Genomic DNA, 9,046 nt, shown 5'->3' on the forward strand with positions numbered 1-9,046 from the left:
ACACCTAGCATGTAAGCCAAAGGCGAGTTAAAAAGCACTAGGTTCTGCCCATCTCCTTGAAGATCAATTTTTTGCCGTGCACTGTCAAACAGGAAGCGTATGTCGTTATTGGTTTTTTTAAAGGTTTGCGCCAACTCGGTTGTAATCTGATTAATAGAGCTGTAATATCCTCCCTTAAACTTCAGTCTGGAAATATCTGTTCCAGCCGTTTTGAAATGTCGATCAATCCCACGTGATTCGTCTTTTTTCCTCTGAGCAGAGGCGCTGGCATCGGGATCCGGAGCCCTAAGACGAGCCATGGCTCTATGAAATTCATCTTTATACCGCCGTGTCGTGTTAGCCTCCGAATCTGATCCTCTAGGGGGAGCCGTGTTTGTGTTGGAATCAGGTACTCTATGGTTCGGTTTCCAGTAAAATGATGCTGTATCCTCCGGAATATTATGCCACGTGTGAGGGTATGTAATCTCCGTCAAAGCGACCTCCCATTTTCCGTTTAAATCAATATGTTGTGCTAAATCGACGCGGAAAGTACCGATCGAGTTGTCTTTAAAAACTTTTGCACTGGCGTTTGATGGTAAAGTCACATAGAAGCCTGCATTCTTTGAGTCGTACATGGTGATATGATGCCTGATGTAAAGAAGGACCTTGTTATATATTTTTTATATCCGAAGCTTTTACCCAGCTGTTGAATTTTTCAGGCCAGTTCTTCCATTGGACAAAGACCTGCCTCTCTCCTTTAACGCAGCGTTCCTTGAGAATCTTTTCAACGTGAAATACTTTATCCTTTACGAGTTATACTTTTTGTAATTCTTGATCATAAAATGATCCTTGGATGGGCTCGCCATCGAAATCTTTCAATTTATACACAGGTGGGGTGCGCTGAATACATTCAGTTACCGTAAATATCTCATCTGTAAAACTCTGCTCATACTTTTTGTCAAATACACCTCGTAGTTTCGATATTCTAACATGATCGCCCTCCTTAAATTTTGGCTTCTGCCGATCTTTTGACGGTCTAATGTAAAGATTGTCAAACACTTGCAGAGTATTTTCTTTAGTTACTTCCATCGGTGTCATTTTTATACTACTGTGATAGCTGTGATTATAACTCTTTACTAGATCCTGTAAAACCTCGATGTAACGTAGTGTGTTTTTAGCCGTGAAATATCTCCACATCCGATTTTTAAGAGTGCGGTTAAATCTCTCAACCACAGAGGCCTTAACGTCACTCGCTGTTGAAAAATGATTAATACCCTTCCTTTCCATCAAAGCCCTGAAACTCTTGTTAAAAAATTATTTCCCGTCATCCGTCTGTAGCTTTACAGGCGTCCCGCTCTCCTCCAGCACTGATTCGAACGCCTTCACTGTCTCGATCGCAGTCTTTCTTTTTAAAACGCGTACATAGGCCTTCTTTGAAAATACATCTATAACGGTCAACAAGTAATTTTGATCGTTGTTATATCTAGCCAATGCCTGCATGTCGCATAGGTCAGCCTGGAATTGTTGAAGAGGCCTGTGAACAAATACTCTGTTTCTCGGAAAGTTTACTCTGGTCGGTTTATGCAGGGTGTAAGCATCCTGTCTTGATAAAAAATCTTTAATAGATTTAGAACTGACAGGTTTTCCAGTCTCGACCTGCACCCCGCGACGGAGGCGATCCACGCCTCCATAGCTCCCAGGGTGAAGAGGATTGTAATAAACTCTTTTAATGATGTGTTTCACCGACATGTTAAACGAGAAATGAACGAGGTGAGATCCGAATATGCTTCTTAATGTTTTTATTAAACAGTTATGTCAGGATTCAATCGTAATGTTATACAAAGAGAGTAAAAGAGTTAAAAAAAAAAGTAAATCACATACGAGGGAATCTCGTGTTTGTGACATCGACCAGGACCGGCGTTCTATTCCAGATTCTACTTGCTGATTCCAGACGTTCAATTAGAAGATCCTCTGGCTCATTTTTGATGTATTCAGTCCACACACTTGATTTTGGAGACCTCATTTCGAGCAAGACTGTCTCGGCTGTAGCCTTGATTCTCGTTTTCTCTGGTTGTACATCATTCAGAGTCAAGTAATGCTGTATAGCAGGCAGAAAGTTCTTGTTACAGAGTCTCTTCATCAACGGGTGGAAGTTAAGCCTGTAGAAATCATCCTCCATTTCTTCAAGACAACTGTGTTGTAGTTTGCTGGGATGGTCTACTTGGCAACCGTAGCAGATCTCCCTCCAATACCGGCGCATGGTTTTACCTAGTAGATGAAATACAACTGTCTTTACAGCTTTCAGGAACAAACCGCTTATCCATCCGTCCGTTTCATCATTAGCTGCTGGTTCTAGGTCTTGAGAAGCAGGGGATAAAACAGACGGATGCACGTCGACAGTTTCGTTCCCGGTGCAGGTGGTTGCCGTCTTCCCTATGGGTTCCTCCTCGTCATCCACATCTTGCATTTCAGTTGCAGCAGAGTCGTCTGTGTTGTCTTTGACGTCCAATGAAGGACGGGCTCCGTCTGTCGTGTCGTCGTTAGAACCCCCGTACTTATGATCGTCAGCCGCAACGTGTTCTACCGCAGGAAGTAGAGGTGACGACAAGGAGTTGTTCATCCCGTACCCGGGACCGCCTGTAGCAGCTCCGAGGAAGGTAGTGACGATACGTCTCGGAACACCTTCTGGCCTCATCGTTGTCTTGGATGGTCTTGTTCCCACAGACACGTCTGCATGGTGTTGCTCTGGAAAAAATCCTCTTTATAACAACCATCAACAAGTAGGCGGTCCAGAGTGGGGCGGTCCTAATAGGTCAGTGCTTTTTTCAACACAAGGGCATCATTCCATAAGCGGCTATGGTAGAAGAGACCATCGATTTTTGGAGAAATCTCCTGGATTTTCTCACTCCAAGCATCCATCGGTATGGTTAACAGAGTACGAAAAACGCCACAATCGGAATTAAAATACTCCAGGACGAAATCTTCTTCTTCTTCGCCTGTGACTCCTGTTGATACTTTATGGATGGCCCTGAAGGACCATCGTCCTGATCCTGACATTTTAGCCAACCATATAGCCATGAAGGTCGGTTTCCTCTCCATTTGCTCGGGTTTGTTAGAAACGACTCCGACCTTCTGACGTTGTTCTTCTTCTTCTCCAGTCCATGGAAGATTTTCCGGCTTCACCTCTCTCAGCACACCCCAGTCGTTAGACGATAACACAGCCATCTCCGTACAGGCACTCAGGGTTTCGTCATCCTCCAGCTGGTAAATGTACAATTCGGCTGTTTCGTACTTAAACGTGTACCCCCATCTTCCTCGACGTCCGTAAGGCTCTAGAGACCACTCTTCCTGCAAAGATTCCCCCGGCGGTGCCTGCGTACGTCGTAGGTACATTACAGATTTACGAGGAGCCCCGACGCCCATCCACGGGTCCTCAATAACAGTCACAGCCGTCTCGCTGATCACTGGTGATCCGCGCATCGATGTAGGGACAGACATTGTCGCTTGGTTGTGCTCGTCGGGTCCTTGCTCCTGGCTACAGTCTGAAGGGTGCGTATATATATATACACACAGGGTGATGTTTATACAGCTGTCCGCCCCACTCGCTTCGTTATTTTACTTCCTGTCATAAACAAGGGGGGAGGGTTATTATTTTAATTTCCTGTTGATATAAAAAGGGGGAGGGTTATTATTTTAATTTCTTTTTGATATAAAAAGGGGGAGGGGCTTTATTACTTCCGGAAGGGGTTGGGGTTTATTACTTCCGGAGCCATAAATCAATAAATCATTACAGGTTTGACAGATAGTGGTTTCCTTCCTCTCTCTAAAGGTACGTACACACCGAACGCGACATTTCTGTCGCTGTAGCGCCAGTCGTCAGCAGCAGGTAGCTTGCTCAAGTCGTCATTAGTCGCCACCTGTCCGGATCGACAGTAGGTCAGTCGCCGGAGGGCGTGGTCTCAAGTTGTTGTGGACGGTGGATTGAAGATGGCGGAGCCGGTGCTCAAACTATCGCTACATATTAATTGAAAACATGGAAAAAGAGACGTCTCTCGTTTCGTAGCATTCGCCAGAGCCGCTCACACTGGTGAATTTAACTTCCTGCTCCAGCAGCGTCACCGGGATACGGCCGCTTCGTGCGGTACTTCAGGCGGAACCGCCGCGAGTTGGACGACCTGTTGGTCCGGATCAGTGGCCAAATACAGGACACCAAGTGCCGCGGTCTGTCCTCTGGCGAACGTCTGTCTTCGGTAAGCAACTCCATGTGTAGTTATGTACGGCGACTTGTGTCCAAGTCTTTCTGAACTGTCATCAGTTCATGAAGTCCGCGGTCGTATCTGCTGTATGCTTGAAGTAATTTTCGGAGATATATCATCTGTCATCGTCAATAATTTGTACACTAAAGTCTTTTCAGTGAGCGCCACTTTGTGGTAATCAATGAATGCAACAGTTAAATGCATTGTGATGAAACAATTTATCCTAGATGCACTGTTGTATGGTTGATATATACTTATACTAAATTATCACCAACATATATACTGTATGTTTACATATCCATGTATGGTTTATATTTTGCAGATCTTCGGTAACAGGAGACTCATCACCAACTGCTTCTGTGTTGGTGACGGTCCACTTCCAGGAGCTGACCAGAGGACCACGGCCACAGACCACATATGTTTTTGTTGAAGATGAGGCTTCTCCTTTTTGGAAAAAAAACAGTTATCAGCGCAACACAATTGCTCATTCAAGAGTCAGCCACCTATTTTAACAAAGCATAGGTTCTTGCATATATATTTCATCTCTGCAATAAAACAAAGCTGTGTTCAACTCAATTTGTTGATATTAAGTGCTTTTGATTTTATTTTTTTCTGTGAATCCATTTTTCACAAAAAGAAATGTTGATTGTCAAACACTTTATTTGCAAAAATAAAGTAACCCCATTCATTTATACTCATTCAATACACACAGAATCACAGTCAAACTTGAAGTGAACTACGTAGGTGTGTTTTGAAGGATCTTCCTCAGGGATGAGGGTCAAGAGAGGCGGAGGAAGTGGGGCGGCATCCGGTTCTTTAATGAAACTGTGGCTACAAAGAAAATAAATGAAGGGTCCAAATGATTTCAGTCAGCTGTTGTTTTGCTTGGTAAAGTAACATGTACATTTTAAATTTATGTGGAACCTGGAAGGAACGAGGACCTTGAAAACTGTCCCTTCTTCTGAGCTGGGTGTGTGGAGGGAGTACATTAGTAGATGTTTGAGCTCAGCTTCAGCATCGGGGGACCCCTTCCTCTGTTGGTCTCTTCCATCGGTGTCCTGCACATACTGAAAGTTGAGTTCAATTACATGCCATAGTGATGAGTACGAATAAATAAAATCTGTATAGGACAGCAATAGTTAACCTAAAGCAAGTCATGTCACTATGACAGTGCTTGAATGATGTAGAACAATAACATTTAATTTAAAAAAATAGAATAATGCTAGAAAATGCTATTTCTACATACATCAGGAGCAGCAGTGGATGAGGAGGGGACAGTGGCAGGTGGAGGAGACGCAGCAGCACCAGGTGAGGCAGAGGAAGGTCCATCCTCCTCCTCATCATCATCACCAACATCATGAGTGGATCCATCCTCCTCCTCTCCTTAATGACAGCATAGCGTGATTACATTATTGTACAAGCTATACAGAAAAAAGCTATACAGAAAGCTACATACATTTTTATATTTATATATTAATCTAGTATTCTGAATGTCCCCACTAAATGAACGTGCAAACCTACCTGCTACCTTGCTGCTGCAGCTGCTGCTGCCTCTCCAGTCATGTTGGCCGAGGTCTCTCTTGGAGATGAAGGGCTCCAGAAGAGAGAGGACGGAGAAGAACGCTCACTTCACGGCACTACAGTAGATGCCGCTGACCACTCCGCTCCTCGGTCACCGTCCTCCCCTCATATAAACAGACCCTTCAGGACGTCTCATCTGAATTTAATTAAATCAGAAACAGTACTTATTTATCTCCTCACCATACATACGTAGTTTCTACAGTCGCAGCGGTGCATTCGCCTCGTAAACTCGGTGGACATTGCGTTTAGGCAAACATAACTTTAGTAAACTTACGTAAATAAAGGCCTCAACTCACCAGGAACGCCACCGTTGTGGCGAACTTTCCCTCCGGACAAGATTCTTCCTATTTATGTTCCGGTGGAAATTAAAAAACTCTCAGGACGGCGGAAAGTCTGCTTGTAAACAAGCAGACTTTGCTTCTCCTCCGCCGGGACACGTCACTCGCGGATCTGGTCTCTGATTGGTCAACGCTCCGCAGGTGGTGAACTTCTGCGACTGTCGCTGTACCCCAGTTGTGTCGTCTTGAGTAGCCGGAGTCGCCGTATGTAGCTCAAATCTTGTAGCGTTGCACACCCCAGTCGTGTCTCTGCCATGTTGGTCGCCGCTGGTCGCCGTCAGTCGCCCAACCCCATTGACTTTCTATGCAAATCAGTCGTGTCGCTCGCGGAAGTCGCGTTTGGTCTGTACGTACAGTAACACTTTTATGTTTGGCGTTCTGAAACCCACCTTATCTCAGGCTGAAAAGCGTTTTTGTGCATTGTGCCATAACTTTTCAGGGAAGCTTCAGAACATGAAATTTTAACCTCCCACTATAGCAGAAAGGGTCTTTCTAGTAGTTGCACATCAAATCTAAGCTGTCTGAAGTGTTTTTCGAAAGTTATTAACACTTTTATGTTTGGCGTTACGAAATCCACCTTATCTCAGGCTGAAAAGCATTTTTACGCATTGTGCCATAACTTTTCAGGGAAGCTTCAGAACATGAAATTTTAACCTCCCACTATAGCAGAAAGGGTCTTTCTAGTAGTTGCACATCAAATCTAAGCTGTCTGAAGTGCTTTTCGAAAGTTATCAACACTTTTATATTTGGCGTTCCGAAACCCACCTTATCTCAGGCTGAAAAGCGTTTTTGTGCATTGTGCCATAACTTTTCAGGGAAGCTTCAGAACATGAAATTTTAACCTCCCACTATAGCAGAAAGGGTCGTTCTAGTAGTTGCACATCAAATCTAAGCTGTCTGAAGTGTTTTTCGAAAGTTATCAAGACTCTTATGTTTGGCGTTCCGAAACCCACCTTATCTCTGGCTGAAAAGCGTTTTTGTGCATTGTGCCATAACTTTTCAGGGAAGCTTCAGAACATGAAATTTTAACCTCCCACTATAGCAGAAAGGGTCTTTCTAGTAGTTGCAGATCAAATCTAAGCTGTCTGAAGTGTTTTTCGAAAGTTATTAACACTTTTGTGTTTGGTGTTCCGAAACCCACCTTATCTCAGGCTGAAAAGCGTTTTTACGCATTGTGCCATAACTTTTCAGGGAAACTTCAGAGCATGAAATTTTAACCTCCCGCTATAGCAGAAAGGGTCTTTTTAGTAGGTGCACATCAAATCTAAGCTGTCTGAAGTGTTCTTCGAAAGTTATCAACACTTTTATGTTTGGCGTTCCGAAACCCACCTTATCTCAGCCTGAAAAGCGTTTTTGTGCATTGTGCCATAACTTTTCAGGGAAGCTTCAGAACATGAAATTTTAACCTCCCACTGTAGCAGAAAGGGTCTTTCTAGTAGTTGCACATCAAATCTAAGCTGTCTGAAGTGTTTTTCGAAAGTTATCAACACTTTTATGTTTGGCGTTCCGAAACCCACCTTATCTCAGGCTGAAAAGCGTTTTTGTGCATTGTGCCATAACTTTTCAAGCAAGCTTCAGAACATGAAATTTTAATCTCCCACTATAGCAGAAAGGGTCTTTCTAGTAGTTGCACATCAAATCTAAGCTGTCTGAAGTGTTTTTCGAAAGTTATTAACACTTTTATGTTTGGCGTTCCGAAACCCACCTTATCTCAGGCTGAAAAGCGTTTTTCCGCATTGTGCCATAACTTTTCAGGGAAGCTTCAGAACATGAAATTGTAACCTCCCACTATAGCAGAAAGGGTCTTTCTAGTAGTTGCACATCAAATCTAAGCTGTCTGAAGTGCTTTTCGAAAGTTATCAACACTTTTATGTTTGGCGTTCCGAAACCCACCTTATCTCAGGCTGAAAAGCGTTTTTGTGCATTGTGCCATAACTTTTCAGGGAAGCTTCAGAACATGAAATTTTAACCTCCCACTATAGCAGAAAGGGTCTTTCTAGTAGTTGCACATCAGATCTAAGCTGTCTGAAGTGTTTTTCGAAAGTTATTAACACTTTTATGTTTGGCGTTCCGAAATCCACCTTATCTCAGGCTGAAAAGCGTTTTTACGCATTGTGCCATAACTTTTCAGGGAAGCTTCAGAACATGAAATTTTAACCTCCCACTATAGCAGAAAGGGTCTTTCTAGTAGTTGCACATCAAATCTAAGCTGTCTGAAGTGCTTTTCGAAAGTTATCAACACTTTTATGTTTGGCGTTACGAAACCCACCTTATCTCAGGCTGAAAAGCGTTTTTGTGCATTGTGCCATAACTTTTCAGGGAAGCTTCAGAACATGAAATTTTAACCTCCCACTATAGCAGAAAGGGTCTTTCTAGTAGTTGCACATCAAATCTAAGCTGTCTGAAGTGTTTTTCGAAAGTTATTAACACTTTTATGTTTGGCGTTTCGAAATCCACCTTATCTCAGGCTGAAAAGCGTTTTTACGCATTGTGCCATAACTTTTCAGGGAAGCTTCAGAACATGAAATTTTAACCTCCCACTATAGCAGAAAGGGTCTTTCTAGTAGTTGCACATCAAATCTAAGCTGTCTGAAGTGCTTTTCAAAAGTTATCAACACTTTTATATTTGGCGTTCCGAAACCCACCTTATCTCAGGCTGAAAAGCGTTTTTGTGCATTGTGCCATAACTTTTCAGGGAAGCTTCAGAACATGAAATTTTAACATCCCACTAAAGCAGAAAGGGTCTTTCTAGTAGTTGCACATCAAATCTAAGCTGTCTGAAGTGCTTTTCGAAAGTTATCAACACTTTTATGTTTGCCGTTCCGAAACCCACCTTATCTCAGGCTGAAAAGCGTTTTTGTGCATTGTGCCATAACTTTTCAGGGAAGCTTC

At 43.2% G+C, this 9,046-nt stretch overlaps 1 long non-coding RNA gene across 2 annotated transcripts; it reads right to left on the bottom strand.

Annotated features, from left to right (window-relative positions):
• Window positions 1–5,028: 5,028 nt before the first annotated feature.
• On the bottom strand, window positions 5,029–6,173 carry LOC128752657 (uncharacterized). Of its 2 annotated transcripts, none has more exons than XR_008413692.1 (3): window positions 6,113–6,173; window positions 5,757–5,952; window positions 5,029–5,293 (listed from the first exon to the last, which is right to left on the bottom strand). It is a non-coding gene; the product is annotated as an uncharacterized LOC128752657 (long non-coding RNA). The 2 variants fall into 2 exon arrangements; XR_008413691.1 differs by lacking the exon at window positions 5,029–5,293 and adding an exon at window positions 5,520–5,618.
• Window positions 6,174–9,046: the final 2,873 nt, after the last annotated feature.

The sequence above is a fragment of the Synchiropus splendidus genome, chromosome 1 (genome assembly GCF_027744825.2).
Source record: "Synchiropus splendidus isolate RoL2022-P1 chromosome 1, RoL_Sspl_1.0, whole genome shotgun sequence".
NCBI classification, from domain to species: domain Eukaryota; kingdom Metazoa; phylum Chordata; class Actinopteri; order Syngnathiformes; family Callionymidae; genus Synchiropus; species Synchiropus splendidus.